This window comes from Piliocolobus tephrosceles, chromosome 19, assembly GCF_002776525.5.
Source record: "Piliocolobus tephrosceles isolate RC106 chromosome 19, ASM277652v3, whole genome shotgun sequence".
Lineage (NCBI taxonomy): Eukaryota > Metazoa > Chordata > Mammalia > Primates > Cercopithecidae > Piliocolobus > Piliocolobus tephrosceles.
In genome coordinates, this window is record NC_045452.1 from 63,394,072 (window position 1) to 63,418,262 (window position 24,191).

At 38.1% G+C, this 24,191-nt stretch overlaps 1 non-coding gene across 1 annotated transcript; it reads right to left on the reverse strand.

The window, feature by feature from the left end:
* Positions 1–6,034: 6,034 nt before the first annotated feature.
* On the reverse strand, positions 6,035–6,138 carry LOC111553010. Its single transcript, XR_002734801.1, has one exon. It is a non-coding gene; the product is annotated as a small nucleolar RNA U13 (small nucleolar RNA).
* Between the last annotated feature and the right edge of the window lie 18,053 nt (positions 6,139–24,191).

The following is a 24,191-nucleotide window of genomic DNA, read 5'->3' on the forward strand; positions in this document are numbered from 1 at the left end:
ACACTTAAGGATGTCTTCGAAGCCGGAAATAAAACATATACACTTGACATACACTTGATTCTGATACCTAAAAGTCTAGGGAATTGTATATAATTTTATTTATGAACTCAACTAAGTACAAACTTAGCAGTAACGTTTCTCATTTTTTTACTAAATGGTTGGGAAATACAAGTGAAACTTACATAGGAAATATTATCTTCCCTTTTTGGAGATGAAAGAATTTTTTAGATTTTTTGGGTTTTGTTCTCTTCTGACATAAAGTTTGCATTTCAAACAGTACATTCATTGGATTTCCAAAGTTTAGCAATTATCTTTCATATTTTGGATCAAATAAAATACTAATAGTTGCTAATTTGTCCACATCATCCTTTTTTTTATTAATTCTATTCTAATTTTAATAAACACTTTTTCTCTTTTCTCTGTATCTGAAATGTATATTCAGCCAGTGCCCCACATTTAATCATAACGTGAGTCATAGAATGAATATGAATAAATCACAGGGCTAGAAATAGAATTCTCCTATTTCAGTACAATTCAAGAAGAACTTCAACCATTTCGAAGTTTTATTTCAGGTCTAGCTAATTTCACAGCATAAGTGGTCTGGTCTACATTTATTTATTGCCCTAACCCTCAAAGTATGCTCATTTTTAAGGATAGTGATGATTTTTCACAATATTCTTGTGCTGTGAGGCATTCCATTTTATCGACATACATACAAACATAAATTTATGTTCTACTTTTTAACATCAGAACTAATATATAAATCTTTCTTATTGCCTATGAAAATTTCCAAGGCATGCCAACTATATTTTTTAAGTTTACATTGATTTCCGTTGCATGGGTGGAAATGTTTTGATGCTACATTAGAAATGATGACTAATGGCTGGACGCAATGGCTCACACCATAATCCCAGCACTTTGGGAGGACGAGGCTGGCGGATCACGTGTGGTCCTTGAACTCCTGTTCAAGACCAGCCTGCCCAACATGGCAAACCCCCAACTCTCCTAAAAATACAAAATATTAGCTGGGCATGGTGGCAGGTGCCTGTAGTCCCAGCTACTGGGGAGGCTGAGGCAGGAGAATCGCTTGAACCCGGGAGGCAGAGGTTGCAGTGAGCTGAGATCACACCACTGCACTCCAGCCTGGGTGACAGAGTGAGACACTGTCTCGAAAAAAAAAAAAAGAGAGAGAAAAAAATGATGACTGATGACACTTCTAGATCTCAATTACCAGCTAAATATCATGTGTTATATGTACAACAATATTGTAGACACTCTGAAAGTGGGGAAATAAGCTTATTTCCTTCAGACGCAGAAACTGTAAATGGGGGTGTATGGAATTCTTTTTTTTTTTTTTTTTGCGACAAGGTCTCACTGTTGCCCAGACTGGAGTGCAGTGGTGCAATCATAGACCAGAGGGCCGTGGTGCGGTCACAGACCGGAGGGCCGTGATGCAGTCATAGACTGGAGTGCAGTGGTGCAATCATAGCTCAGTGCATCCATAACCTCCTAGGTTCAAGTGATCCTCCTGCCTCAGCTACTCAGGTACTGAGACCACAGGTATGCGTGACCATGCCCAGCTAATTTTTTATTTCTTGTAGAGACAGGGTCTCTCCTTGTTGCCCAGGCTGATCTCAAACTTCTGGGCTCAAGCAATTCTCCTACTTTAGTCTTCCAAAGTGCTGCAGTTACAGGCATGAGCTACTGTGCTTGGCTAGAGTTCTTAATTAGGAACAATTCTGTTATTCAACAGAGCACAGATATTTAGGAATGAAAATGTTAAAAAATTAAGATTCATCTCAGACTTTATGGAGTAGTTGAAAACTGCACCTTTTTTTCTTTTTCTTTTTTTGGAGACAAAGTCTTGCTCTGTTGCCCAAAGCTAGAATGCAAATGCATGATCATAGTTCACTATAACCTCCAATTCCTGAGTTCAAGTAATCCTTCCACCTCAGCCTCCTGGATACTTGAGACTACAAGTGCCCACCACCATGTGTGGCTAATTTTTTGTTTTTATTTTTGTACGGACAGGTTTTCACCATGTTGCCCAGGCTGATCTCGAACTCCTGGCTTCACGTGATCCTTCCACCTTGTTCTCCCAAAGCACTGGTATTACAAGCATGAGCCACTGTGTCTGGCCAAAAATCACATCTTTATCCCTAATTATTGTAAGACACAATTGTCACTAGTTATGACTAAACGATTAATGCCACAGGCTTACCCAAGACACTTTAAAGATAGAATACAATAATTTTTTTAAAAAGCGCATGACATACTTACTCTTCTCAAACAGAATATGCCTTAATACAGATTACACATCTACATGATTTTTCTTTTCTTTTTTTTTTTTTTTGAGACAGAGTCTCGCTCTGTCACCCAGGCTGGAGTGAAGTGGCCCAATCTCCGCTCACTGCAAGCTCCGTCGCCTCCCGAGTTCACGCCATTCTCCTGCCTCAGCCTCCCGAGTAGCTGGGACTACAGGAGCCTGCCACCACGCCCGGCTAATTTTTTTGTATTTTTAGTAGAGACAGGGTTTCACCGTGTTCACCAGGATGGTCTCAATCGTCTGACCTCGTGATCCGCCCGCCTCGGCCTCCCAAAGTGCTGGGATTACAGGCGTGAGGATTTTTCTTTTATTACAGCTTTTTGACATTTTAGTTTGAAAATAACTATTGAAATGACTATCCTTTCAAAGATTCAAAGTGTATTTACTTTCATCAGGCACTAGCTTCAGTTCTTGAGTAAATGAATAGTACATTAAAAAAAAAAGGTAGGTATTATTAATAAAACAGTCCTTGCTGTGAAAAAGCATATTGCTTACTAAAGATAAAACACACATGAATCCTATTGATACAAGTGAGATTAGTATATGCAGGGTAACAAACACAGATGTGATCAATTTCAACGGAGACCAGTAAAATCTTTATAGCCACAACAACACAAGTTGTTACAAGTTACTCAAACTGTGGAAGTGAGTGCTCCCAAGGCCAATGAAGAGAACAGCACAAGCAAAGGCACAGAAGCTTGAAGCACCATGTGCCTTAAGGGAACCTTAAGGGTGCTGGTGGGGATCACCAGGGAATGGTGGGAGTAAGGAAAAAGGAGAGGGAGCAAAGACTAGGAAGGCTGGAAGAGGCCAGATGACCTGGAACTTTGCACCATGCAAAGGCTGAGCTCATAAGACTTTATGTTGTCTACTATTTGTTTTCAATATTTTGAAAACTATTTTTAAAATTGGAACTCCCTTTTCTAAGAAACACCATGTGAATCCAATATTTAAAAATATATATAAGCTCTGTTTGATTTTTTTCTGATTAGTGATGTTGAGCAGCACTTTTTCATATACTCATTGACCACTGATGTATCTTCTCTAGAGAAACGTCTATATTCAGATCTTCTGCCTATTTTAAAATTGAATCATGTGGACTCCTTTTTTGCTATTGAGTTGTTTGAGTTTCTCATGTATTCTGGTTATTTATTCTTCACCAATTAAATTCTCACCAGAGTTAAAATGGTTTTTACCAGGGACATGCAAATGAAAACCACAATGAGGTATCATTTTACCCCAGTTAGAATGACTGTTATTACAAAGAAAAAAAAAAAGATACTATGGAGACAGGAGAATGCTCATACATTGTTTGTTGGAACATAAATTAGTGCAATCACTATGGAAAAGAGCATGGAGATTCCTCAAAGAAGTACAATTAGAAGTACCATACAATCCAGCAATTCCACTGCAACGCGTATATCCAAAAGAAAGGAAATCAATTTATCAAACAGTTATCTACACTCCCATGTTTATTCCAGTGCTATTCACATTAGCTGAGATATGGAATCAACCTATGTGCCCATCAACAAATGAATGGATAAAGAAAATGTGGCACATACACACAATGAAATATTATACAGCCATAAAAAGAATGGAAATCCTGTCATTTGCAACAACATGGATGGAATTGGAGGGCATTACAGTTAGTGAAATAAGCCAGGCACAGAAAGACAAATATCACAGGTTCTCACTTATATGTGGGGCTAAGATAAATTGATCTTATGGAAGTAGAGAGTAAAATGACACTCAGAAAGGTAGTGGAAAGGGGAGATAAAGAGAGACTGGTTAATAGGAACAAAAATACAGTTAGATAGTAGAAATACAATCTAGTGTTCAGCAGCACAGCAGGGAGACTGTGGTTAACATTAATTCTTTGCATTTTTTAAAATAACTAGAGGAGTAGATAGGGAATATTCCCAGCACAAAGACAAGATCAATGATTGAGGTGGTGGATCTCTCAATTACTCCAGTTTGATTATTACACAATATATGTGTGTATCAAAATATGACATGTGGCCAGGCACAGTGACTCATGCCTGTAATCCCAGCACTTTGGGAGGCCGAGGCGGGTGGATCACGAGGTCAGGAGATCGAGACCATCCTGGCTAACAAGGTGAAACCTTGTCTCTAATAAAAAAAAAAATACAAAAAGTTAGCGTGATAGCGGGCGCCTGTAGTCCCAGCTACTCGGGAGGCTGAGGCAGGAGAATGGCATGAACCGAGGAGGCGGAGCTTGCAGTGAGCCAAGATTATACCACTGTACTCCAAGCCTGGACGACACAGCGAGACAGTCTCAGAAAAATAAATAAATAAATAAATAAATAAATAAATAAATATGACCTGTATCTCATAAATATGTGCAACTTAAAGACCCTTTTCAAATGCTTATCACATAAATAAATACATGCACTCATGCAAAGAGTAGGCACCTAGCTTTTTGAATGTTGAGAATAGCATGTTCATTCAGCCCTTAGCCACCAGAATAGAAGCTTTTTTTCTTAGTTCTATAGATAATATGAAGAAGTGCTGGCACCAGAGGAGAATGTAGCAGGATGAGGAAACTTATTAACAATGCATATCCCTATCCCCGCCTAGAATAGACCTGCTTTTGTTTACAGGATCCTGAGAATGAGGTTGGGTGGGTGTGATGGACAGTGAAACCTGCTAGGAGATTCATTACTGTTTTGAACTCTGCGGTTTATGCTTTGCTTACATTATTTAAGCTTAGCATTAAAATTGATGCTGGTAACAATATTGCAGTTTGTTAGACATTGCATGGAAAAGGAAAGGAAGAAAGAAAGAAAAAGGGAGAAAAGCTATTGAGATTGGGAAGAAGATGTTTGGGAGGGAAAAACATTAAGAATCCTTATGTCTAATGAGGATTTTGCCTAAATTTCTGCTGTATGGTGTGTGATACGGCATCTTCTTTTTCTCTCTGCAAAATGTTCAGTAAACCATCTATTTCTTATCACTACTTGATGGAGTTTCGCATGTTTTATGGGAGACTTCACTAAGTGCTGGAAACAACTTCCATGTGAGTAAGAAGCCAAGGTGGAGGCTCGTCCAGAACCCTCCACAAGTGAGTCTCCTAAGGATGAGTGGTTTACAGCTTATCCTGAAACCCACCTCTCTCCCACATTAACTTAGAAGATACGTACTACCTCAAGTCACTGTGAAGATTGTGATAGCTGATTGTGTAATCAATTAGGGTTGTAATGGTATCTGACCCTCAACGTTCCCTACTATGTAGACTACAAGTCAAAACTGGTTTCATCCCTCCCCTAGCCTTTCTGGCTACTGGTGTTAGACTAATATCAAGTGTTTGAGCCAGGGATGGTGGTGTGTGCCTGTAGTCCCAGCTACTCAGGAGGCTGTGGCAAAAGGATCACTTGAGGCGAGGGGTCCAAGGCTGCAGGGAGCTATGATCACATCATCTGTGAGTAGACACTCCATTGCAGCCTGGGTAACACAGGAACTCTCTCTCTCCCCTCCGCCCAGTGTGCGTGTGTGTGCGCGCATGTGCGCACGTGTGTGTTTGGACAACCATCACTGACCAGAAGTCATTTTGAACATCAGTACACTAGTTCCTCTTCAGGACCTGTAAAATTGACCTACACCAAGAATAATAACTCTTAGAGATATAGGTTCATATTTCTTTTAACCAGAAAAGTTCTAGATCCTTAATGTATTAATGGATTAATGAGGTACCAGCAGAGTCATGTGCTGATGTCCTAAGAAGGTCTGAGGCTGGCACATTTCACATATTTGTGTGAACACTCAATCATCATGCTCATGAACTACAAAAGGATCCAGGGCAAGTTTTCTTTTTTTTTTTTTTTTGAGATGGAGTCTTGCCCTGTCACCCAGGCTGGAGTGCAGTGTGCGATCTCAGCTCACTGCAAGCTCTGCCTCCTGGATTCAAGCGATCCTCTTGCTTCAGCCTCCCAAGTATTTGGGATTACAGGTGCCCACCACCAGGCCTGGTTAATTTTTGTATTTTTAGTGGAGATGGAGTTTTGCCATGTTGGTCAGGCTGGTCTCAAACGCCTGACCTCAGGTGATCCGCCTGCCTCAGCCTCCCAAAGTGCTGGGATTACAAGCGTGAGCCACCGTGCCTGGCAGGGTCAAGGTTTTAAGGTTTGTTACTTTTGTGTTTGACAGGTAAATAAAAAGGAGAGCCAACTCACATGTCTGAAGAAGAAAGAACAAGTCAACTACTGTTATGTCAGGTTGACATAGTGGTTAAGAATCCAGACTTGAAGAAAAAGCTTTTCAAGCATGAAGGAATGCACACATCACCTGGAAATCTTGTAAAAATTTACATAATGATTAAGTCTAGGGTAGAAGCACAGGGCCTGTATTTCTAATATCACCAGTGATACCATTCTGCTGGTCCATGAATTCTACTTTGACTAGCAAAATTCTAGAGTCTCATTATCTGGGTTCACGTCCCAGTTCTGGACTTTACTGAGCTAGGGACCTTAAGTAATTTAACATCTATATGCCTCAGTTTCTTCATCTGTAAAATCAAAATAATAACATTACCTATATCCATGGGTTTTTATGAGAATTAGTAGAATTAATGTAGAATAGCACTGAGAATAGGTCTGGCACATGGTGGATGCTTGATAAATATTTGTCGAATGAATTTCCCAGGAGTAAAATGAGTGGGGGAAAAAGGGTCTGTGCTTTTGAACTCAACTCTTCTATGTCTTATCAAAGAATTCACTCATCCTTCAGCTTCAAACTTGGTACCATTGGTTGTCTTTGAGTTAACTCTTAGAGTCTTAATTAGGATTTAAAAGAACAGATGAAAAGCTTCTGCAGAAGGTAATAAGGAGTCCTAATTTCCCCTCTAAGAGCAGGGAATGATCAAATTTGTATTTAAGAAAATCATTCATAGTAGAAGAGAGACAGAGAGAAGGAATTGGACAGTACTAGGGGTGGAAAGATAAGTTTACAGAGTATTATAATAGGCCAGAGAACATATTTAAAAGCACCTGAGATTAAGACAGGGGAGATGGTTGAGAAGTGGAAAAGAATACAAGCGCAATTAAGGAGGTTGATTTCGCAAGACATGGCATTAAATAGTGGGCACAGCTAATGTTTAGGGAGAAGGGTGAGGATGTTTCCCAGTTTTCTAGCTTTGGTAAGAAGATAAAACTTGGGGGACATTTGCAGAGATGGAGAATAAAGGAGCAGAAATAAGAAAGAATAAAAGGGATGAATAAAATGAGAAGGGAATAAGATGGTAATAAGACTAATTTTGGACATGTTAAAAGTGGCTGTGGGATAAATACCTATAGGCAATTAGAAATGAAATATGCAGCTGAGGAGACTTTACGTGTTGGCCATAAGAATTTGGAAGTCATCGGCATTTGTATATTAAGGTCCTGGAAATGAATGAGTCAATCCAGGAGAGTATTAGCTGTAACAAAAATTGGATACAAATTGAAGCCCATAAAGAAGACTTAGAAAGAACAGTAGAAGAGGTAGGAACAAAGCCAAAGAGAGGGATGGCAGAAGGCTAGGGAGGAGAGTGCTTCAGCAATGAGGGAATGGTCAACAGGGCCAAATTTCACAACACATCTATACTCCTGGAAACCAGTTCTTCCACTGTGACTCATTGAATCTGTCAACACCACATCATTATTTTAATCCTTCAGAGAGAAAGCCTAGTATCTTGGTTTGACTCATCCTGCTTCCTCATTCTCTATATTTAAGACACTAAAATTTCTTTTCCATTTTTTGATATCCATCCTTTTCTCTCTAAGCCCAATTTTACACACTAGTCCAAATACTCCTAGATCTAGATGACACAAAAACTTTCTGTACTGTATGTTGCAGCTAGACCCAACTTCCTGAAACACCTTTTTTCATTATGCCATATTTATTCTCTTCAAACTTTCTCTCTCTCTCTCTCTCTCTCTATATATATATATATATATCTGCACACACACACACACGTATATATATATATATTTTTGAGACAGAGTCTCACTCTGTGGCTCAGATTGGAGTGCAGTGGTGCAATCTTGGCTCACTGCAACCTTCGCCTCCTGGGTTCAAGCAATTCCTGTGCTTCAACCTCCAGAGTAGCTGGGATTACAGGTGTGAGCCACCACGCCCAGCCAAATATGGATATATTTTATAATTCCAACTTTTACTTTAGATTCAAGTGGTACATGTCCAGGTTTGTTACATAGGTATATTGTGTGATACTGAGGTTTGGGGTATAAATGATCCTATCACCCACATAGTAAGAATAGTACCCAATAGGTAGTTTTTCAGCCATTTCTCCGGACTACTCCCTCTTCTAGTAATCCCCAGTGCCTATTATTCACATCTTTATGTCCATGTGTACCCAGTGTTTAGCTCCTACTTATTGTCAGAACATGTGGTATTTAGTTTTCCATTACTGTGTTAATTTGTTTAGGATAATGGCCTCCAGCTGCATTCATGTTGCTGCAAAGGACAAGATTTAATTCTTTTTTAATGGCTGCATAGTATTCTATAGTTTATATGTGCCACATTTTCTTTATCCAATCTGTCATTGAATGGCACCTAGGTTAATTCCATGTCTTTTCTATTAAACATCACAATATATTTTTTTAATTTGGAACATTTGTTTTGTTTTGGAACATAAGCATCTATATATTATCTAAGTAATATCTATGCATTTGAGTATAAGAAATGTCTAAGAATAATAAACACCAGATATAGGATAATGATTACCTCTGCTAAGGGAGAAATTAGTTATGATTATGGAACAAAACATAGGAGATTTCAACTGCATTAATAGTGTTTACTTCCTAAGCTGGGTGTATTAGTCTGTTCTCATGCTGCTGATAAAGACATACCTGAGACTGAGCACTTTGAAAAAAGAAAGAAGTTTATTGGACTTACAGTTCCACGTGACTGGGGAGGCCTCACAATCATGGTGGAAGGCGAAGATACATCTCACATGGCAACAGACAAAAGAAGAGAGCTTGTACAGGGAAACACCCCTTTTTAAAAAACATCAGATCTTGTGAGACTTATTTATTATCAAGAGAACAGCACAGGAAATACCTGCCCCCATGATTCAATCACCTCCCACTGGGTCCCTCCCACCACACCTGAGAATTCAAGATGAGAGTTGGGTGAGGACGCAGCCTAACCATATCACTGGGTAACAGGACCATGGGTTTAAATAAATATATTTATTTATTTAAATAATATGTATATTAAAATAATATGTAAATTTTATATTACATTTAATATGTATATTTAAATAATATATTATTTATATTAAATACATATATTAAAATAATATGTATATTTAAATAATATGAAAAACTGCAGTGTTTTAGAAACACTTTAAAATGACAGCACCCTAAAATGTAAGTTTCATGTCTTCTTAATCTGGGACCCTGCTCCCTATCTCATCTTATTTTCTACAATTCTTTATAGTATTCTCTTCTGGGTTTTTCTTTTCAATGTTGTTCAAAAAGGTCTTTGTGAAGTGTATTGGTTTCCCTTCTTTCTGTCACAGTTTCCCTCTGCCAGGAATGTGCCACCACTCAGTCAGGTTTTCCTGTCCAAAACCTTTGCAGTCCTTGACACTCAGAAGCCTTTTTTGCTAACTTTTATTGGATATGATCTCTCAATACTGTGAAATCTTGTGAGAGAGAGAGAGAAAGAGGGTGAGAGAGAGGGAGAGGGTGTGTGTGTGTGTGTGTGTGTGTGCATGTGTGTGTGCGTGTATGTATGTGTGCTTGGGACATTCTTATCTATCACTTTTAAAGCTATTTATGTGAGATTTTTATTATTATAGAAAGTAGTAGTATTTGCACATTACAATTACTGGGAGACTGCTTCAAAAATATTAATGCCTAGGCTCCAACTCAAACAGGTCCCACCTCCAACAGGCTTGAATGATAGAATTTTTAAAAGCTTCCAAGGTGAGGCTAACACCACAGGCAGAGTCTGATTACGTCTTAAATGCCTAGGCCACCTCTTCTTATCCCTCTCTGTAACAACACAGAGTCACATATATAAATGAGAGTTATGGGCATGGGGAATATATGAATATGAGCTTAAACACCAATCACAGTCTGTGAAAGCAGGAGAAGCTAATAATCTTAAGAAACTGCTATAATATTCCTCTGCTATTACAATATACAGACAAGTCCGTTTAGCAGTAACTTGACCTCCAATAGTTCAGTGTCATGAGTATTTGGAAGCAAGTAACCTAAATACTCAAACATGAACAGCTGGACTGAAATGGACACTGACTGAAGTGAAGCTAAATACTGAGTTCAAGGAAGCAAGGCCATAAATAAGAGCTCTTAGTTACAATGTTTGACAGCTTATCCTTACTCCCAGAAAGTGTCAAGGCAGCATTAGCTCAGTGTAAAGGGCACAGTGTGAAAAATATACGGCATTTAGTTAAAACATGACCATACAGCGATGTTAAAAAATTGGCCAAGATATTATACAAATAGTGGGGAAAATGTAGACTCTCTTTTTAATTTTTCTAATTAAATTATAACTGTACATAACTGGTATGTTACATTGCTCAGTAATGCCCAAATGGTATTTGAATGGATAAAGTTGTTTTATCTATGATAGTCATGTTAAAATCACACACTTGTAAATCTTGAAAGTGAGAATTAGATGATTATTGACATAATTGGAATCCCATCAGGAAAGAGAATGTGTGTTTAAACCAGTTCTTAAATAAATAGATACAGTAGACAATTTTTAATGTCTCTTCCAAGTTTTAGATTCTTTAGTTGTTCCTATTGACCTGTCTTCAAGCTCACTGATTCTTTCTCTGGCCATGTTGAGTCTACTGATGAGTGCATACCTCATTATTCATCATATCTATTACAGTGTTTTACATTTCTGCATTTCCTTTTGATTCTTTCTTAGATTTTCCATCTCTCTGCTTGCATTAGTCATCTAGTTTTGCACATTGTTTACTTTTTCCATTAGGACTTCTTAACATATTATTCATAATTATTTAAAATTTCCTATCTGATAAATCTGTGTCATATCTGGGTCTAGTTCTAATGCTTATTTTATCTCTTCAAACTGTGTTTTTTCTTGCTTTATCATCAGACCTTGTAATTTTGTATTGATAGGTACAAATGACACATATGAGTAATAGGAATTGAGAAAAAAATAGGCCTTTAGCATGGAAATTTATGTTAATTGGTGGTGTTTAATGTTTGCTGTAGCTATAAATGTTGAAAGGCTTAAATTCTTCTAGTGCCCTTGTTTTTGTTTTCCCTCTCAGGCTCCCGTAAGTACACCTCCTCAGAGAGAGTCTGCTCCTTGTGGCTCTTTCAGGTGTAGCCCACCATAATGCTTTAGCTTTATTGGTGTGTGTCTTAGTCTGTTTTGTGTTACTTATAATAAAATACTTGAAACTGGGTTATTTATAAAGAAAAGGAATGTATTTCTTATCATTATGGAGGCTGAGAAGAATGAGGTCAAGGGCTGCATCTGATGAAGACCTTCTTTGTGGTGGGGACTCTGCAGAATCCCAAGATGGCACAGGCCATCTCATGGCAAGGGGACTGCCCAAGTGTGCTCATTCAGATCTCTCTCTCTCTGTTTATAAAGCCACCAGTCCCACTCCCATGATAACCCATTAATCCATTCATTCATTAATGAATTCAGCCACTCGTGAGGACAGATCCTTCATGATCCAATCACTTCTCGAAAGTCCCACATCTCAAGACTGCCACATTGGGGATTAAATTTCCTCAAGAGTTTTGGAAGAGACAAATATTTAAACAACAGCAGTATGGTATGGTATGGCAGAGTGGGGAGTATTCTCTAATCTGTTGATTAAATTTCAGTGTTTCAGTGGACCTTTGTCCTTGGATGACAACATTCATAGGTGTTTCTCCAGCAGTATAGCTTCTGCCATTCAGGCCTTCTACTTCCCCTCCTGGCTGCAATCTGTTTCCTTGAAGCTCCTACTCCGGTTGATTGTGTCTCCCCCTCACACTCCCTCACCTTAAAACAGCAATCCTGGAGCAGGTAGAGTAGGAAGAATTCCCTCCCACCAGCTGGGATAAGGTTCTGGTGAAGTTGTTTTTCCAGGAGAATAGGCTTATTTTATAATGATGACTCTTCCTCTCCCTGTGCCATAGCCATAGGAATCTTTGTTGGATCTTCATCGTGAGAACATGGTGAAGGTACTAGAAGCAAAGCCTATGAAATGTCCCTCAAGTCTACAGCCCCCAGGAGTTTCTCACTGTTACCTTAGCCCATGTTCTGCCTGAAGCCATTTATCAACATTATCATTTCAGCATTCCTTCCAGTTAAAACTCCCCTTGCTTTTGCTTCAGATAAGCAGGTCTCAGCTGTGTCTCCCTGGAGGCACCCTCTCTTTAGATTTCTGACAACTTGCCCTGTGACCTCAGGTCTCTGATGGGTTCAAGAAAAGTTAATGTTCTATCTGACCAGTTTTTCCTTGTGAGGATAACTGTAATAAATTCTAAGCTTTTTAATATCAGAGCAGAAACCATAAGCCTAACTAAATTACTTCTACTCATATATTTCTAAGCTTGTTGGCAGATGTAATAGTTAAATTCAAGATTTAAAAGTATTTTATTACATTTGCATATCTTATCACTTAGGTATATTTTAAAACTTCAATTTTTTTTTTTTTAGAAAAGTTGTTAGTGATAAATATTAGTGGAAGTTTAATGTTTAAATTTTGGGCAATTTTTTTATTGTTGATGGTTAACAGTTAAAATTGATTTTGGTTTTTTAATTTACAGAGCAAGTCCTTTTCAATTCATTAATATAGCAATCCCAATCTCTGTCATTTTGTAAAACCTTCCTTAGTCGTTACATTATTTGTATTCCCATTAATCAAGAGTAATGTTGGCTTTTATTTTATTCTATCAGTTTACTTTGGGCATTCGTATATTTCTTGAAGTAACTCATGACATCTGAGAACTCTGATCAAGTTCAGCATTCTGAAGATTTATTTTGGTTTCCTGACCTAAAATATTTTGAAAATAACATTTAGTGTCACAATCCCAGGATTATTTTGATGATTGAAGCTGCTTTGGTTTAAAGGGAAAATATTGTTACAAATAAAGATTACTTAATTTTCTTTTCTTTTTTGTTAGTACAAAGTAGTCACTGACAGATGTAGTAACAAACCATCAACATTGTCCGAGTTTCAGTGATCCTTTCAGTGATCCTTTCTTTGGCATAGTATAATGAAGGTTTTCCTCATTTGAGCTGCTCTATAATAATTTGATACCTTGTCTCATTTTCCAGGTCAATTGTGGGTCGGAGATGAGACCCTTCCTGTAAGGCTGTGGTTTCGATCAGCAAACACTGGGAAGCAAGATGCTTCTGTATGACTCAGTAACCTTGATGGTTTCTTGAATTGTTCTATAAATTTAGGCTGAAATAGAAGTAAATTGAAATGGAGTTGTATTCTTAGCTGGGGCCAACCCTGAAATTCTGCTGGCCAATGAAATAGGTAAATTATTTATTTTAGTGCTTCTGAATGCAGTTAAGGAAGGATGAAAGTAATTAGTATTTCTCGGTTTTTCTAATGAAATGAAACTCTACTGAAAGGCTCAAACTATTTTATCCATCTGAGAATCCCCCGGATAGGTATCTGACTTGCCTAAGAGAAGAGTTTGTCAGCTTTCCCGGAGACGGGTAAATCCTCCACTGTCTCACAACTATTTCACACATTCTCCACTTTACAAAAGTCTCCAAAACCGCCTCCCTGCTCCTTATTCTTAACTGATGGCCTTGGTTCTTATATCATAAATAAAAATCTGCCAACTTGTACCTGTGCTCATATGCCCTATATTCTTTCCTGTGGTTAAAACTGATAGACTGTCCTTGGTCCTAAGGCTAAATACTCCTCTTGTGCACTGCTTCTCATCACTTCTCACCTGCTCAAGGACTTCGCTCCTGCAGTTGTGTCTTCTTTCTTCCATATAAGACAAATTACAGCAAACTCACCTTGATTCCACATTTCCTTCAGCACCATTTTCCATTTCTTTGCTATCCTTCACAGCTAAATTTCTGAAAAATCACTGTCTCTACTAATTGTCTGCAATTTCTCTTTTCCCATAGTCTCCCAAACCTACTCTGATCTGCCTCCTGTCTCTTTTTCTCTGCAGGAAATGATTGTTCAAGATCGCCATGACCTGCATGAAGCCAAATGCAATAGCCAAATCTCAGTCCTATATTGCTTAACCTATAAACAGTTTTTGAACCTCTAAACATGTTTTGACACAGATGATCATCCCTTCTTTCTTGAAACACATTCTTTGCTCCAAGCCAGGATCTTCCTCACTCTTGATTCTCTTTCTATCTCATTTTCTACTCCTTATCAATCTCTTTTGCAACCTCTGGTTCTTCCTTATCTGCATAATTTCTAAACTGGTTTGCCTCAGAGGCTTATTTTTCTCTTTATATATATTCACTTACTAGGTAATTTTATTTAGTCCCATGGCTTTCATGCTATTTATATAAAAATTATAAAATTAATATCTGCCTATGTAGCAACTCCACATGGATATCCGATATGGTCTGGCTCTGTGTCCCCACCCAAATCTCATCTTGAATTGTAATCCGAATCATAATTCCCACATGTTGGGGGAAGGACCTAGTAGGAGGTGATTAGACCATGGGGGTGGTCCCCCCATGCTGTTCTCATGATAGTGGGTCATCTGAGAACATCAGAGATATAAAACCATCAGAGATCTGATGGTTTTATAAAGGGCTTTTCCCCACTTTGCTCTGCCCTTCTCTCTCCTGCCACCATGTGAAGGATGTGTTTGCTTCCCCTTCTGTCATGATTGTAAGTTTTGTGAGGCCTCCCCAGCTATGCTGAACTATAAGTCAATTAAACTTCTTTCCTTTAGAAATTACCCAGTCTCAAGTATGTCTTTATTAGCAGCATGAGAATGGACTAATACATCTATAAGCACCTCAAACATACATAAATTTTCCAGAACTGAACTTTTGATTAAACCTATTCCTCCCTAAGCCTCTCCATTAGCACACTTGGATGTTACTATGGCCAGGTACTAGATCATAAATGCTGAAAAGGCAAAGGGCATTAAAAAAAATAGTTAAAAATAATTTTTTAAAATATAGCATCATATAATTTTCTCAGTGTGAACAAACTGTGTCTCTTTAATTTAACATTTATTTTAGGGTGCTGAGAATTCACACTAGTGGAAAACAGAATGATTCTATTTAGTCTTTTAAAAGATAATTTGGGCAGGGTGTGGCAGTGGTTCTAGGAGAGAAAAGCTTTCTTTCTTTCTTTTTTTTTTATTATACTTTAAGTTCTGGAATACATGTGCAGAACGTGCAGGTTTGTTACATGGTATACACGTGCCATGGTGGTTTGTTGCACCCATCAGCCTGTCATTTACATTAGGTATTTCTCCTAATGCTAACCCTCCCCTAGCCCCCCACCCCATGACAGGCCCTGGTATGTGATGTTCCCCTCCCTGTGTCCATGTGTTTTCATTGTTCAACTCCCACTTATGAGTGAAAACATGTGGTGTTTTGTTTTCTGTTTCTGTGTTAGTTTACTGAGAATGATGGTTTCCAGCTACATCCATGTCCCTGCAAAGGACAGGAACTCAACCTTTTATATGACTATATAGTATTCCATGGTGTATATGTGCCACATTTTCTTTATCCAGTCTATCATTGATGGACATTTGGTTGGTTCCAAGTCTTTGCTATTGTAAACAGTGCTGCAATAAACATATGTGTACATGTATCTTTATAGTAGAATGATTTATAATCCTTTGGGTATATACCCAGTAATGGGAATGCTGGGTCAAATGGTATTTCTGGTTCTAGATCCTTGAGGAATCACTCTGCTGTCTTCCACAATGACACTGTCTTCCAATGGTTCAACTAATTTACACTCCCACCAACAGTGTAAAAGCATTCCTATTTCTCCACATCCTCGCCAGTATCTGTTGTTTCCTGACTTTTGAATGATTGCCATTCTAACTGGTGCGAGATGGTATCTCATTGTGGTTTTGATTTGCATTTCTCTAATGATTAGTGATGATGAGCTTTTTTTCATGTTTGTTGGCCACATAAATGTCTTCTTTTGAGAAGCATCTGTTCATATCCTTCACCCTCTTTCTGATGGGGTTGTTTGTTTTTTCTTGTAAATTTGCTTGAGTTCTTTGTATATTCTGGATATTAGCCCTTTGTCAGATGGATAGATTACAAAAATTTTCTCCCATTCTGTAGGTTGCCTGTTCACTCTGATGATAGTTTCTTTTGCTGTGCAGAAGTTCTTTAGTTTAATTAGATCCTGTTTGTCGATTTTGGCTTTTGTTGCCATTGCTTTTGGTGTTTTAGTCATTAAGGCTTTGTCCACGCCTATGTCCTGATTGTTATTGTCTATATTTTCTTCTAGGGTTTTTATGGTTTTAGCTTTTATGCTTAAGTCTTTAATCCATCTTGAGTTAATTTTTGTAAAAGGTCTAAGGAAGGGGTCCAGTTTCAGTTTTCTGCATATAGCTAGCCAATATTCCCCACACCATTTAATAAATAGGAAATCCTTTCCCCATTGCTTGTTTTTGTCAGGTTTGTCAAAGATCAGATGGTTGTAGATATGTGGCGTCATTTCTGAAGCTTCTATTCTGTTCCATTGGTCTATATATCTGTTTTGGTACCAGTACTATGCTGTTTTGGTTACTATAGTCTTATAGTATAGTTTGAGGTCAGGTAGCATGATGTCTCCAGCTTTGTTCTTTTGGCTTAGGATTGTCTTGGCAATGTGGGCTCTTTTTTGTTCCATATGAAATTTAAAGTAGTTTTTTTTCTCTTGAGAAGTGTCTGTTCATATCCTTCACCCACTTTTTGATGGAGTTGTTTGTTTTTTTCTTGTAAATTTGTTTGAGTTCTTCGTAGAGTCTGGATATTAGTCCTTTGTCAGATGAGTCGATTGCAAAAATTTTCTCCCATTCTGTAGGTTGCCTGTTCACTCTGATGGTAGTTTCTTTTGCTGTGCAGAAGTTCTTTAGTTTAATTAGGTCCCATTTGTCAATTTTGACTTTTGTTGCCATTGCTTTTGGTGTTTTAGGCATGAAGTCTTTGCCCATGCCTGTGTCCTGAATGGTATTGCCTAGGTTTTCTTCTAGGGTTTTTATGGTTTTAGGTCTAACATTTAAGTCTCTAATCCATCTTAATTAATTTTTGTATAAGGTGTAAGGAAGGGATCCAGTTTCAGCTTTCTACTTATGGCCAGCCAGTTTTCCCAGCACCATTTATTAAATAGGGTATCCTTTCCCCATTTCCTGTTTTTGTCAGGTCTGTCAAAGATCAGATGGCTGTAGGTGTGTGGTATTATTTCTGAGGACTCTGTTCTGTTCCATTGGTCTATATCTCTGTTTTGGTACCAGTACCATGCTGTTTTTGTAGCCTTGTAGTATAGTTTGAAGTCAGGTAGCGTGATGCCTCTAGCTTTGTTCTTTTGGCTTAGGATTGTCTTGGCAATGCAGGGTCTTTTTGGTTCCACATGAACTTTAAAGTAGTTTTTTTTCCACTTCTGTGAAGAAAAATGTAGTTTTTTTTCCACTTCTGTGAAGCTACCATCATTGGTAGCTTGATGGGGATGGCATTAAATCTATAAATTACCTTGGGCAGTACGGCCATTTTCACGATATTGATTCTTCTTATCCATGAGCATGGAATGTTCTTTCATTTGTTTGTGTCCTCTTTTATTTTGTTGAGTAGTGGTTTATAGTTCTCCTTGAAGAGGTCCTTCATATCTTTTGTTAGCTGTATTCCTAGATACTTTATTCTCTTTTAAGCAATTGTGATGGGAGTTCACTCATGATTTGGCTCTCTGTTTGTCTGTTATTGGTGTATAAGAATGTTTGTGATTTTTGCACATTGATTTTGTATCCTGAGACTTTGCTGAAGTTGCTTATCAGCTTAAGGAGATTTTGGGCTGAGATGATGGGATTTTCTAAATATGATATTATGTCACCTACAGAGAAAATTTGACTTCCTTAAGAGAGAAGAGCTTTGTAGAGGCCTGGACAGTGTGTTGTGACATGACGGTAGGGGGTGAGACAGGCAGCTTGGTTGATTCCCTATTTTAAGATGATCTGGAGAAAAAGGGCAAAAGCCCCTCACCCCAACTCTACCTTATCTAAACTCTCAGCAAATCAGTAATGAAAGACCCAAGAAGCTATTAACTAAAAGCTTCCATCTCAGGGGACGAGGAACTTCCTGGAGTCTTGTATACTTGGTAAAACTTAAACTCTAACCTGAACTTATCTTGTCCTCATTTTAATGCTAAAATTCACACCAAGTGGTAGAGATTTAAATTGTTAATGCTACATATAACATATGAAGAAGCATGTTGAGCCACTGTGAAACCACTAGGAAAACCCTCGCTATACATGCCATGACATAACTCTTCCTTATTGAAAGACCCTATAAAACTAACCCATAGACTACCCTTGGTAGAAGTCCATTCCTCTTTCTTTCTTAATGCTGGCTCCCTTGTGCACAAGCTGAAATAAACTTTCCTTTTCTGTTATGTTTGGTGATCTCTCTTGAGTTCTATCCTGGTAGACTGTAAGAACCCAAGGCAGATGTAACAGAAGCAGGAGTCTGGCTCTGGAGATATATATGTACTGTGGGCTGTGGGCTCAGTTAGGGCCTGGGTTCCAAAATTCAGCTTAATGCAGGAGACCAGACCCTTTGGAGTTGGTTGTAGTTTTATAGTAAAAGAAGTGAAAGTGAATAATGCATTTTAGGTAGTGGGACAAAAGTAAGTTGCTTCAGACAAAATCCTAATGATAATACTGCCTCCAAATAATATGATCTTAATAAGGAAGGCTTTGTGATGGTTATGATAGTATCCCAAAGCGGTGGCAGCACCAGCCTCATCTACAACCCGGTGACCGAATCCTGCCACTACTGCTGCAGTTGTTTCAAGTATAACAGCAGCTGTGGCTCAAGTCCCAGCCTGTGTCTCTGCTTTGCTTGCCACTTGTATGACTGTACCCATCACTCCAGCATCGAAGACAGTATTTTCTGTAACTGCACCTAATAGTGCAACTAAACAAGAGAAACTTGCAGAAAAGTCAGTGGGAACATCAGTGACTAGTAGCCCAATATGAACTGAGAGCACGTTAGCAGATTTTTCTCTGGAAAACATTTTGAAGATGCATCAAGAACATTAATGACAGATTGACCTTATAAAAATATGGTAATGAGATCAAGTCAATATTCTATGAACAGGAACAAATAATTACAGCTCTCAAAACTAGTTTAAACAACCTGGTAGAGCAGTAAAGTATATTTTTTTTCTTTACCACATATGTAAAAGTTATTTCATCCCTAACAGAATCCAGGTTTTAGAGATTCTTAGGTTTACAGAGTTATTTAGCACAGTACAGAGAGTTCCCATATACCTCTGCTCCCCACCACAGGAGTTTACCCTATTATTGACATCTTGCATTGGTGTCGTATATCTGTTGCTATTTATGAAACAATATTAATACATCTATTATATTAACGAAAGTCTGTAGTTTAGTTTAGGGTTCACTTTTGGTGTTGTACAGTTCTGTGGGTTTTAACAAATGCATAATGTCATATAATCACCATTATAATATCATACAGTTTACTTTTACTTCCTAAAAGTCCTCTGTGCTCCATCTATTCATTCCTCCCTCAACTCCCTCCCTCTGACAAACACTGATCTTTTTAGTTTCTGTAGTTTTGTCTTTTCCAGAATGTCACATAATTGGGATCACACAACATGTAGCCGTTCCAAATTGGCTTTTTTTTCACTTAGTAATAGGCTTTTGAGGTCCTCCATGTCTTTTTGTGGCTTGATAGCTCATTTCTTTTTATCATAGAATAATATTCCATTTTATCGACTTATCAGTTTGTTCATCTCTTCACCTATTGAGGGACATCTTGATAGCTTATAATTTTCATCAATTATGAAAAAAAGCTGCTATAAGTAATTATGTGCAAGTTTTTGTGTGAACATAAATTTTCAATTTATTGGGCCACATATTTAGGAGCACTATTGCTGAATTGTAAGGTAAGACCAAAGTTTAGCTTTGTAAGAGACCACCAAATTGTCTTTCAAAGTGCCATTTTGTATTCCCACAAGCAATGAAGGAGAGATCCTTGTCTACATTTGATTTTATCAGTGTTTTTGGATTTTTGCCATTCTAATAGGTGTGTAGTTGTATTTCATTATTTTAGTTTGCAATTCCTAATAACGTATGAGGTGGAGCACCTTTTCATATCCTTATTTGCCAGCTGCACATCTTCTTTGGTAAAAAGTCTGTTAAGATGTTTAGCCTACTTGTTAATTGCATTGTCTCTTATTCTATTGCTGAGTTTTAAGAATTCTTTGTATACTATGGGTGCAAGTCCTTTATCACATGTGTATTTTGCATATATCTTCTCCCGGTCTGTGGCTTGTCTGCAAAATGTCTTTTAATGGGAAGTCCTGGAAAAATAGAAAGGAAGGCTATAGTTGAACCCCCTTCAGTGGCTAGTACGGGACTCCTCCATCTACACCAGAGGCTACAGCTGCAGCAACTACAGCAGGAATTTCCAGAGGATCTACCCTTGAATTTTGATGGAATCAGCCTCGGTTTCAATACAGGAGATACATCACTTAACAGAATCTGTCCCTGCTTCCAGTATTGCTACCTCAGATAGGTCGAGAGACTCCTCAATGACTGGTACAAATTAGCCACCTTGGGAACATTTATTGAAATGCCAAATGGACCAGTCCTAGAAGCTAGTGGAGGAGTTGGGTGGAAGTGGCAGTGGAGGAGCTGATGAAGCACAAGTGTGCCTAAACCACATTCAAGCATTGCCTCAGGAAACAGACACTAAAGAAAGGTCAACTGCATCAGGATTTCCTGAGGGACTGTGTTTCCCCCTCATAAAACACATCAGTGAGTGTACTACAGTAACTGCTCCCTGGACCATCTAGGATGATATGGGCTCATCTTCATAACTTAGTACAAGTAAATAGTAGTAAATGGTAGCCCTAAATAGTAACCACCTAAATTATTTTGGTGGTAGGGAGGGACGGATATGGAAAATAGTAAAGGGACAAAAAGAATTTATGTCTACCTAAATTAATATTGCACATCCACACAATGCATAGACTATTAAACAACCAAAAAAGCAACCTTTGTAGGTCTTTATTTCTTCCATAAAATAGTAGATAACCTTTCCTAGTTGCTTACTCTACTTAGTACACTAGATCCATAAATTTAGCATCATGCTGTGTTTTATATTCCTTTGACTGAAGATTGGTTTCAGAAAGAATTTTGCTAACTAGAATCTGCAGTGTCTGTTTTATGGCAACACTGGATAAGGAAAAAAATATTTTGGAGTAACTATAATACATATATATGTGTGTGTATATATATACGTGCAGCAAAAGAGTCATCAATAATTTGGCATTTATGAATATGAATATTCACACATGAATATTATATATACAGTATTCGTGTAGGAAAGCACACTTTTTCATGAGAAAATTCATGGGTAAGTGAGAAACCTTCTCTGTAAATGAGAACAATTTCCAATTTTGAAAATATTTCTTGTTCATTAAATATAAGACCCTTCTTTGAGAATTTGAGAAGCTATACCACTATAGTTGCTGTACACAAATATAGTTAGTTTGTTGTTCTCACATTTGGCTTTGTTTTGGGGGAAAAACTAGTAGTTTTCCAATTACAGTTTATGTCAATGGTTTATTGAAGTGAAATTTCAAGAAAGTCCCCATGGGTTTGACTCTGATGTATTTTTGGGGGCAATGTACACTTGTGGTCAATTGGGCAGTGCAACAGTCGCGTACTATTTCCTCTGCAAAAATGTTTATTGGAAGGTTCTGAGCTCAAACTGCGTCTTTCTTTTTAGTTCACAACCTGCTGACTTGATTAGAAACTAATATTAGGTTGGTCCCAAAGTAATTGCAGTTTTCCCATTACTTTTAATGGCAAAAATTGCAATTACTTTTGCACCAACCTAAGAGAATTATTTCCAAACCCGTTTCTGACATGGATAGACTTTTTTCTCTGATTCCATAAGTAAGATGAGCGGGGACCCTCTTTTTAGGGAACTATGGACCCCCACGCATAGAAATAAAGGAAAATGCTTGGCTTCTTCAAGGGAAATCCCAGGAATCTAGCTAGCAGAAAAGTAAATAATCAGTTTTTTAAACAAGAAGATAATAGTAGCTTAAGACAATAATCAAAGAAATTAGAGCTCCGAAGATGTTTGCTTTTTCCACCGAAACTGAAGATGTGCCTGAGCTGTCTTTCAGAAACGCGCATCCAGACCAGGAACCCACCAGATGGATCTATTGGCATTTAGGCCTCAGAAAAGGGGGAGGTGAAGACTGAACTCTGACCTCTGTTCTTTGCTCTAAATTTCTTCCTGAGGGGCCTGAAGAAGGTCATACCCAGGAGCTAGAGCTAACATTCTTTTCTGCTGATCTCAAATTTTTAGACAAAACCTCACCTCCTGAATCAGTTGCAAATCTGAAAACCTTTGAATCGATCTGCAACCTGTGAACTCCCCACTTCAAGAAAAGTCTGTTCAGATTTTTAGCCTAAACCAATGTAAAACTTTCAGGAATTGATTTACAATTTTGCCTGTAACCTCTGCTGTCCTGAAATGTATCCCACCTCTAAAATCTCTTACTGCAAGCCATTGAGGAGTTCAAGTCCTAAGCATGAGCAGCCTTAACTCCTTGCTTGGTGTCCTGCGATGAATGTCTCACATTCTCTCACTGCTATCCCAATGTCAGTGATTGGTTTTGCTCCTATGGGAGGGCAGGCTCCAGTTAGGTTCTAAAACATAAATGTGTATGACAATTAAGGCATTAATATTATAATGCTTCCAAAAAGAGAAGGAGAACAGAACTGAATCTGGCGTCTCTTATTTCATCCAGAAGATATGAACTGTTTTTTAAAAGGGTTAGGAGATACGGCTAGAAACATACTTTCAGAAATATAAAATAAACATTTTCATGGCACATTAAAAATAAGAGCAAAAAAAAAACCATTGAATGCCCTTTTAGTTGTATAAATACAATATACAATTATGTACTTAATAACTCATATATATTTTACAAGCATCTCAAATTTATCATTTTCTGGATAAACAGGATTCTCTCTAAGGTTTATCCATATGAATAAATATAAATAGTAGCACTATTCATCCTTACTGACTTAAACAAGCCTGTTTTTTAACCTATTGTTAGTGTTTCAATTTTATTTGCTGCATTTCTGGCATGCCAAACATGTTGGGTTTTAGATCATCAAATCTATCATAACTTTGTTTTTATGACTTATTGCTTAGAACAGCAACTATAAACCAAAAATATATAGATATTTCTCTGCATTACTTTAGAATTCAATCTGAATATCTGATATGTCTGATATATTTCATGGTAAGTCCTTGACTTGATCAATAGTTAATTCAAACCCCTATCTAGAATTATCTTAAGATTTCCAGACTGTTTGAATACAGAGTGATTGTTTCAGAGCAGTGATGTGATGGTGGTGGTGGTGATAGTAACGGCAGCAGTGGAAGCGGTGTCCGTGCATCCACTGATGGAGGAGACGATGGGGGTGGTGGTGTAATGGTGATGGTGGTCCTGATGGTAGTGATGGTGGAGATGGGGGTGGTGGCGGTGGTGATAGTAACGACAGCAGTGGAGATGGTATCCCTGCATCCACTGATGGAGGAGACGATGGGGGTGATGCTGTAATGGTGATGGTGGTCCTGATGGTAGTGATGGTGGAGATGGGGGTGGTGGGGGTGGGGCTGGGTA